Raw genomic sequence first — 10,737 nt, forward strand, 5'->3', positions numbered from 1 at the left:
TAATGCTATTATGAAAAGGATTAACTTACTTGTCCTTATGCTGTTCTAATTTTGCATAAGTGTTTTACATTAAATAATCAAAATTAGAGCTCTCATGGAAAGCAATATATATATAAGCCTGAGTGCTAGCCTGCAGTGAATGACTCATCACTGTAATTCACGCTCCCATAATATCTACAATCCACTACTTAGCTTTCAATCTTACTCTTCCTCATCTCCAAATCTATCCTCCGAACAATAGAAATCATATCCTCGATACCTTTATTGAATTATTTCAGGACCTGTCTTCAAACCCTTTAGTGACTTCCCTTTATATTTAGCATATATTCTCAATTTTGACCGTATCCTAACAAAATGTCATTGACCACAAGCCCTGCACAATTTAGCTCTAGCTCTAGATCCAGTGTTATTTCTCTGCCTATTTTTACTATGCTTCAGCCATATTAATCTCCCATTTCCTATGTTATCAAATACCATCTTATATCAGGAAATGCGTACATTTTATAAAAGCGTACATTTTATAAATGTGTAGATCCCTTTGCACTGAATATTTTTTGTCTCTAAAGTTCACATGGCATGCTACTTTTCACCTTTTAGGCTCTATATTAAAGAACAAAATTTAAAGGACTGAAAGTATATAGATAATGTTCACTGGCCACGTTAAATTTACACTAGCAATTAATAAGTAAAAGATAAATGGAAATATCTTAAATATTTGGAAATTAAGAATATAAACTAAATAATTGATGGACTAAAATAAGTGAAAATGCAACTAAAATATTTTGAACTAAATTTAATAACAAGGTGGTATATAAAAAGTTTGTGAAATACAATTGAAGATATGCTTATAAAGAAACGTATAGCCTTCAATATATTAGAAAATGTTTTAATAACTTTAAAATTAAATTTGTAAGCATCTTTTAAGAGTCAGAAATAGAATTGCACTCTAAGCAAAAGGAAATAAGATGGATGGAAATAATAAACAGAAGTCAATATATTAACAAATATGAAAAATCTAATAAAGAAAATTAATAAAGAGTTGTATATTTAAAGACTATTAAACCTGACACATTCCTCTCAAGATTGATCAAAACTAAAAGAAAAGAGAGATACAAGAAAAGAATGAGGAATATATACTATCAGAGATGGAAAAGGAAGTATTAATATATATCTTATATATATTAAATAGATAATTAAAAATTTTAGATAACATTCAAATTTCTGGGCAAAAACATTTAAAGAAGACATCTGAATGGTTATAGAACAAAATATAAAAGAAAATGAATGAATAATGTATAATCTTCTGTTGATGTAAACTGTAGACCTACTTGATTTACCAGTGAATTCTTCCAAACATTTGTGAAGAACTCATACCAAAGTAACATAAACTCTTATACAAAACATAAAAAGAAGAAACACTTTCAAACTAATTTTATGAGTCCACAATAATCTTGATACCAAAACCTGACAAAGATATTAAGAAAAAGAAAATGGTCAGGGGAATCTCTCTGATGACTACAATACTAGCATAATAACCTAATGACATACTTAAAAAAGCTAATATATTGTGACAAAGTTAAATTTATTCCAGGAATGCAAGGTTGGCTTAACAGTTTAAAAATAGAATTTGCCATATTAGTAAGAAGTATTTATAGCAAAGTAAGTATAATATAAAACCTCATTAATCTGATCAATTATTTCTACAAAAATTCTATAACAAATATTTTACTGTTTTCTGATTATCAGTTTTATGTATGCCAATTAACACTTTCAATATTTTACTGATGGTCATACTTTACAAGCCACCAATAAATGACCAGTTTTTCAATTAGATAAGTAGATAGGTAAATGATATAAGAAATTGAAAAAGAAAACAAAAATAAAACTGTATTATAGGGAAGAACATGCTCAAAGATACATATTTATTTTAAAGTGAAAGAACAACTCAAAATTAGCACAAAAATGTGAACTATTCAACAGTCTTTACATAGTATCACTTCATCATTTGTAAATGAGTGATGTTAGGGTCTCATATTACAGAAGAAAATATATTCCATATGGATTAGATATTTAACAGTTTAAAAAAGCTATTGTAACTGTGATGAAGAAAATGTAATTAAATATTATTTTGAGAAGATTATTCAGGTAAAGTGATGATGATTTCTGCCTTACTTATGATTATTAAAAGAGAAAACAGTCTAAATACCCCAAAGGAGTGAATATAATATTTTTATACAATACTTTTTGAGATGTAAAATACATTTTTGAAATTTATTAAATGCCAAGTTAAGATATTATAAATGCAATGCAGAAATGTATGTATAAGTATCATATATGTGTATACAGCTTTAAGGGTATCTATCAGTATGCTTTTAGTGGTTATCATCGACTGTTCTATTTCCTTTAAAAATGTCTGGGGCCAAGGCAAGATGGGTCAAAGTCGGAGTGGTGGTCATGGTCCCAGAGGTCAAGAAGAATGATAAGGACAAGAAAAAGAAATACGAAACTCCTGTACCAACTACAGTGGGGCAAAAGAAGAAAACAGAGACCAGATGCTGCCAGCAAACTGCCACTGGTGACAACTCACACTCAGTACTGGTTAAAATTATTCAAGTTAGAAAGAATTAAAGACTATCTTCTCATGGAGAAAGAATTCATTATAAATCAGGAACAAATAAAGCCATCAGAAGAAAAGCAGGAGGCAGAAAGATCAAAAGTGGATGACCTGAGGGGGACCCTGATGTCAGTAGGAATGTTGGAAGAGATCACTCATGACAACTATGCCATCGTGTCCACATCTATGGGCTCAGAACACTACACCAGCATTCTTTCATTTGTAGACAAGGACCTGCTGGAACCTGGCTTGGTCCTGCTCAACCACAAGGTGCATGCCATGATAGGGGTGCTGATGGATGACACGGATCCCCTGGTCACAGTGATGAAGGTGGAAAAGGCCCCCCAGGAGACCTATGCCAATATTGGAGGATTGGACAACCAAATTCAGGAAATTAAGGAATCTGGAATCTGTGGAGCTTCCTCTTACCTATTCTGAATACTACGAAGAGATGGGTATAAAGCCTCCTCAAGGGGGTCATTCTCTATGGTCCACTGGGTGCAGGTAAAACCTTGTTAGTCAAAGCAGCAGCAAACCAAACCCCAGCCACTTTCTTGAGAGTGGTTGGCTCTGAACTTATTCAGAAGTACCTAGATGATCAGCTCAAACCCATGCTGGAATTGTTTCGAGTTGCTGAAGAACATGCACCATTCATCATGTTTATTGATGAAACTGATGCCATTGGTTGAAAAAGATATAACTCAATTTCTGGTGGTGAGAGAAATTCAGTGAACAATGTTGAAACTGTTGAACCAGTTGGATGGATTTGATTCTAGGGGAGATGTGAAAGCTATCATGGCCACAAACCAAATAGAAACTTTGGATCCAGCATTTATCAGACCAGGCTTCATTGACAGGAAGATGGAGGTCCCCCTGCCCAATGAAAAGAATGAGAAGCACATCATTCAGATTCACACTAACAGGATGAGGGTGGCCAATGATGTAACCCTGCATGACTTGATCATGGCTAAAGATGACCTCTCTGGTGATGACATCAAGGCAATCTGTACAAAAGCTGATCTGAAGGCCTTAAGAGAACTTAGAATAAAAGTAACAAATGAAGACTTCAAAAAATCGAAAGAAAATGTTCTTTATAAGAAACAGGAAGGGGATCTATTTCTAGTGAACCACACAGCTGCCATCAGGAAAATGGTTGGGAGATTTCCTGTCCCCCGAAAGGGATGAGTTTGGGGGAGTTCCCCAGGCGAATCCCTGTTCCCATTGATTTTTCTTAGCAAAACATCCTGTGTGTCTTTTGGAGTACGATGTGTAAGTGCCCATTGGGCAGCCTTTGTCCGTTTGTCACTGTGCAGCACTCTGCTTCCCAATAAAGCGTGCTCCTTCACACACAAAGTCTGTATTTTCTAGCTATTCTTTAATGAATTTGTAGTACTTTTCTGTACAATTAAAGCATAATTTAAGTAATGTTTTTAGGTATTTTTAAAATCTATCTGTTTAAAAAGATTTGCAACAAAACACCACTGCCTCTAATATACTTCCTCACCACAGCCTATTCCCAGGACACAATACACTTCAAACTTTATTCTATGCTATTTGTATTGATTTATGAATATATAAGTAACACAAATATATATGTAATTTTCAATTCTGGATTCTTTGAAATATCACCATTATACAATGGTAACATTTTTTGAAATGAATACAGAATCTAACAATGCTCTCTATGTGAGCATGTACATAGTTCACTTCTTTAAATCACAGTATGAAAAATGTCATTATTATGTACAATAAATATTTAAGATTTACATAATTGAGACTATTATTATTCAGACATAAAATATCTGTCAAATATATACTTTATATACTTAGTTTTTCCTGAAGATAAAAATATACTTTAAATTTCTGTGTCATTCCTACATATCTCTTATTAAATGTTTTCAAACGTGCTGACAAAATTACAGAATCTTAATAGTCCTCAGTATATCAGGTAATCTATCACTTTCCTTTTATTTTTTTCATTCTCTTCCTTCTTGACCCTCACCCTACCTTATTACCTTATGCTTCTCTTACACCTGGAGTATAAAATCATTCTGTTTCAATCTAGTCTCATTGCTTTCCAAGCTAGCAGGAATTCCAAGAGGGGGTCACTCATAGCCTTTTTAAAAAAGGTATTATGTCTGAAACTACTTTTATGTTAACCTCATATTTTGATAGCTTGTTTACAGAAATTTATATTGAAATTTCTTACTGTCAATGTTCCTTTGTTATCTAGCTTACAAGTTTAAGTTGAGAAAGCTGACATTGTCTTAGTCTGTTCTGTGCTTTTATAATGGAATACTACAGACTGGGTAATTTAGAAAGAACAGAAATCACTTTCTCATAGTTCAGAAGGCGGGGGAGTCTAAGATCAAGGTGCCAGTATCTGAAGTCTGGTGAGATCTAAGTCTCTGCTTCCACGATGGTACCTTGAACAATGCATCCTCTGGAATGGGAGACACTTTCTTCTCCACATGACTGAAGAGCAGAAGAGTGAGAACCTACTCCCCTAGGCCCTTTCTATAGCAGCATTAATCCATTCACAAGGGCAGAGCCCCCACGACTTAAACACCTCCCATTAGGCCTCACTTCCCAATACTATTGCATTAGGGATTGAGTTTCCAACACACACATTTTGAAGGACACATACATTTTGAAGGACACATTCAGACTATAGCAGCTATAATTCAGATTCTTACCCCTTTAACCCTCTTATGCATGGCCTGCTTTTTCTTTGTAAAAGGAGCATGAAAGTTTCATCATTCTCTATATTTGATTCCTCTGTTTTCAGTACAATGCCTCTCTCTTGTCATTCATTGCCCCTAGTGTCAAGTATCCTATAATAAATTTATCCAGAAAAACAAATGTCTTTTCTCTGTTTGAGTACACAGTGAGTAATCACCTGGCTTCCTAGGATAAGAAGGGAAAAATATTATCGTAATGGACATGTTTTTAATCCTGTTCCTCATATCTACTGAGGGAAACATTGTGGATCGACCACCTAATCTCATCACACCCTCCTTCTGCTAGGGTTCTCTATATGACTTAGACTCAGTGGAATTCTATGGTCTGTTCTCTAGATTCCTAAGTACGAAGTAGCAGTTGTGGCATGATTACAAAATGCAATATGAATACCTTCTTGATTTCATAACTCCACAGCCACTTCAGAAGTAATCTCTTTAGAGTTTCTGGTCTGTATTGCTCTTTTCATCTTTCAGGAGTGCCAGTCCAGAAGCTAATCGACCAGCTCTTTCAACAGTGTAAAAAAACTAATTTCCTATATTAAATCCTTTCTTGCCTAAAATGCCTCGTTCTGTAAAAGGAATCCTACTTGATCCCCTTACTCATTTATGTTCCAGAGAGTCTAGTGTTTTCAACTCTTAAACTCTTTTACAGATCAACGGCTTAAATCTGCATGGCTCCTGTTGGTGCCTAACTCTTGCATGTGCTTCGGTTTCACTTATTTTTGCTTTTTTTCTTTCCATCTTCTAAAAATTTGCTGGTATTAATTATCTCCTGACTTCTCCCCATTTTTTCTATTCTTTGGGATTATAACCTTTTTTATTTGTTAAATATTTTCTGAGGGGAATAGGGGAGTTTGAGGAAAAATTAGAAATACACTTATCTAGTCTACCATTTTTAATAATGTTTATTCATAAATTGATTTGATAAGAAATCAAACAATTAATGGGAGAGGACCAAAACAAGAAAGTTTGCTTTATATATATGAATTGTATGCTGAATTCTTGCGTTTCCTATGGCATTGCATTATAGCAAAACTAGAAAACTCAATAGTCAAAGAGCAGGAAACATGAAAAAGAGTTCTTAACAGATATAGGAAGTGGTGACAAGTAGAGTCTAAGTAGAAACAGTCCAACCTGGCACAGGAAGGGCTAAAATATGCAGTACTTCTAATATTTAATTTTAGTTATCTTGTTTTGCCATTTTTCTATGCCATATCTTTTCATGATAATTTAAGGAATGAAGAAGAAAGTATAGTTTATGAGTGGAATGAATTGGAGTAGAGATGAGTTGCCATATAAGGAATTAAAAAGAGAGCAAACATTTTGAGGCAATAAAAACAGGAGGGACATTTATGCTTATTCCTCTCCAGTTCATCATATATTCAGGGAACTAAGAAATATTGGGAAAGGAACCGGCTTGCCTAAGTAGTTGGAATGGTGATTTAAGCTATTTTGTTTGTATAATTTTAAAATTTCCAATGACCCTCACATTGTCAAAACTAGTATATTTCAATGAAGTGACAAATTTAATTCTGGCATAAATTTCTAATCTGGGAAAGAGACTTTGGAGACTATGCTACCCAGCAATCTTACATTTCGGAAAGATATATATCTATACCACCCAAGATTGTGGATCTCTATTCTTAACAATTAGATATGTGACAACCTCCTTCAAGAGTTATTTATCATTCTGACAGTCAAGAAGTCTATTTTAAGACTTTTTTTTCTGGTATGAGAAAATAGTGTTATGTGGTAAAAAGAGTTGTGGGCCTTGTTCTCAACAAAACTGGATTCAGATTTCATCTACTTAGTGCCCAAGACAATTTGTAAAGTTTGCTGAACTACTCTTAGTCTCACCACACATCAATAAATGGACATCAATATCACCTACCTTGCATATATGTTGTGAGACGTAACGTATATTAAGGATATATTTCAGAGTGTAGTATACAGCAAGATTCAATCAATAGTTCTTTTTACTGTTATTTAAAATGTAATTAAAAGTGCCTAAGTTAAGTGGATCACTGGATATCAAAGTCTGTATTCCTAATATGTCCATAGCCAACAAAGTGAGTTAAGGAGTGAAAAGTATCTAGAGAAGGGAATTCTGTATAGTGTGAAAGTACATTGAACTGAAACAGAAAAGACGTGAACTCCAGCCCCAGTTTTATGCAGTAAAACCAATTTTGTGCACCTCTACAGACAAGTTACCTCTCTGGGTAGCAGCTATCTAGCCAGAGTAACAAAGAAACACAACCAGACAAAAACAGACAGGAGATTTGGGTTACAAGATCATTAAGGTCCCTCCCTGTTCTAAGACATGAATTTTCCTTATTTTTAAAGGCTGACATCATATCAAAGAAAGCAAGGCTTTCAAGATAGCAGTAGAAGGTTCTGGGACCTCTTTCTTACAAGAACAGCAGTCGAGTATATTTTTAGAAGAGAAAAGATGACTCTAGGAACATAAATGCCTGAGTAAGTGTATTGAATTTTCTTTCACTCTGCTTTCAAATAACAGTGGTCCCAGTTTAACAGTTGTATAGGTGTTTTTAAACAATTCATCTCTATCTCATTTTAATTAAACATGCACTCTCTCCAGTCCCCCACTTGTAAAAACGTAGTCTGCAATTTGACAGGATGATATTATAGTATTGAGCAATATGTGAATTGGTTTAAAAGTAACCAGAGTTGAAGCATACATCAATCACCACAAGTGCAAACGCAGGTCACTAAAGCTGTCAATTTCAATCAGCTCTGTAATTAAATACATCACCAATATGGATTTTGTGTAAGAATGTCACTTGTTCTTCAGATGTCTGCTATGAGGACAAATCACACTTCAGTGTCTCTGCACAGGCATTCCAAATATAATATTTTTAAAAGCAGAGCATCTTCATCCATCTTTCTATGATTCGTTAAATAAAAATGCATTTACTAATGTGTAGTCTAAAAGCTATGTTTTTAAATATATATATAAACTGCTTTCCATTTAATTAAAATGTTGCAATATCTTAGTTGGCATTTTAAACTTATCTTTAACACCTTCAGTGGCATTTGTTATGAAATAAATAGATAATGAATAATAATCACCTTTTAAAAGGCTGAACAATTTGTAATTATGGAATTTGTAATTAGAGAGGCTTTATTATATGTTCAAAAAGCAGAAAATGCTTTTGGTTATGAAGAAATAAATTATTCATTTCTATTTCAGCATGAGAACAAAACTATTTCACATTTAGAAAAATCTTTTTTTAATAGCCATAAAGTGTCATCTCCTTCTATTACACTTAGCACTACATGGGAAAAGACTGCAACAGAGCTGTATTACCAAATATATATTGTCTGCCATTTGATTTAATCTTCAAATAAGCTCCAGGAAGCAGGTCCCTGGACAGTTAATCTTTAGTTTTGTAGCCCATGCACATTTTCAATAAGGTTACTGGGGAATTAGGCCCAGTAGGGAGAGGAAAAGCATATTGTCTTATTCTACAGGCAGCTGTTGTGAGCTCTGTTAGCAAATTACAACTTCCCTAATTATTAAATACTTTATTAGAAGAATCCCTGTCATTACATCAGTGCTTTTCAAATAAAGTCATTGTAAATCTTTGGCATAGAGATTCAACCATTTTTAAATTAATTTTTTATTTGTAATTGACACATAATAATAGTACATATTTATGGGGTACAAGGTGAGGTTTCAGTGCATGTATACATAGTAAAATGATCAAATAAGGGTAATTACACATCCACCACTTTAAAGATTTATCATTTTTTAGTGGTGATGACATTAAAAATCTTCTCTTCTAGCTGCCTTCAAATATACACTACATTGTTATTAGCTATAGTCACCCTACTGTATAATAGAACACCAAAATGTATTCTCCCTATAAAAATAGGCAGAATACCTGAATAGACATTTCTCAAAGGAAGACATGCAAATGACTAGCAGATACCCGAAAATGTTCAACATCACTAATCATCATAGAAATGCAAATCAATATCACAATATCACCTCACCCCAGTTGGAATGGTTATAATCAAAAAGACAAAAAATAAAAAATGCTGGTGAAGATGTGGAGAAAAGGGAACTCTTTTATACTGTTGGTTGGAATGTAAATTAGTACAGTCATTATGAGAAACAGTAGAAAGATTCCTCAAAAAATTAAAAATAGAACTGCCATATGATCCAGCAATCTCATTACTGGGTATACAACCAAAGGAAATGAAATCAGTGTGTGAAAGAGACATCTGCACACCCATGTTTATTGCAGCACTATTCACAACAGCCAAGATATGGAATCAACCTAAATGCCTGTCTACAGATGAATGGATAAAGAAAATGGCATATGCATACAGTAAACCAAAAAGTGTCTGAGGATTATTTTGCCAAGGTTAAGGACTATGGCCTGTGACATAGCCTCAGGAGGTCTTGGAAACGTGCCCAAGATGGTTGGGTTACAAATTAATTTTATACATTTGAGGAAAAGAGAAGCTGCAGCCAAAGATATAAATCTATACATGAAAGGTATACATTTGTTTGGCCTAGAAAGGCGAGACACCTGGAAATGGGGGCTTCCAGGTCATAGGTGGATTGAAAGATTTCTTGACTGGCAATTGGTTGAAAGAGTTAAGAACTGCTTGAAGAGTTCAATTCAGCCTGAGTTAAGGTAAGGTTGCGATCGGGGGTAGGGTGTAGAAACCAAGGTACTTGTCATGTAGAGGCAGCCTCTAGGTAGCAGACTTCAGAGAGAATGGATGTGAAAGTATTTAGCCCTTAAAATGTGTCAAACTATCTGGAAAAGATCCCATAACGGATGGAGATTCTCCACAGAATGTAAATTTCCGCCAAAAGAGACAGCTTTTCAGGGGCATTTCAAAATATGTCAAAGAAATATATTTGGGGGTAAAATACACTGATTTCCTTCAGAGCTCACTATCTGACATGTGATGCTATACCAGAGTCTGACTGGAATTTGGTATCTTATTGCTACAAATATTCTGTTTGGTCAGTCTTAAGATATCTGTTTTAATGTTAATGCTGGTTAATTGTGTCTATTCTCCAAAGGGAGGAGGGTATAATGAGACATGTCCAATCCCTACTCCTTCCCCACGGCCCAGTTTTTCAGGTTTCTTTGCAGACACCTTTGGCGGAGAGGGGGATCCATTCAGTTGCTTGGGGGCTTAGAATTTTACTTTTGGTTTACAACACAAACACACACACACATGCACACTAGAAAAGTCAGACACAATGAAATCCTACCATTTGCAACAACATGCATAAACTTGGAGGATATTATGTTAAGTGAAATAAGCCAGGCACAGAAAGACGAACATCTCACGATCTCACTCATGTGTGAAATGTTAAAAAGTTTATTTCACCTG

The 10,737-nt window shown here is 34.3% G+C and overlaps 1 pseudogene; it reads left to right on the forward strand.

Moving 5' to 3' along the window:
* Window positions 1–2,429: 2,429 nt before the first annotated feature.
* Window positions 2,430–3,799, forward strand: LOC129481670 (26S proteasome regulatory subunit 4-like; annotated as a pseudogene).
* Window positions 3,800–10,737: the final 6,938 nt, after the last annotated feature.

Source organism: Symphalangus syndactylus, chromosome 5, assembly GCF_028878055.3.
Source record: "Symphalangus syndactylus isolate Jambi chromosome 5, NHGRI_mSymSyn1-v2.1_pri, whole genome shotgun sequence".
Classification (NCBI taxonomy): Eukaryota; Metazoa; Chordata; class Mammalia; order Primates; family Hylobatidae; genus Symphalangus; species Symphalangus syndactylus.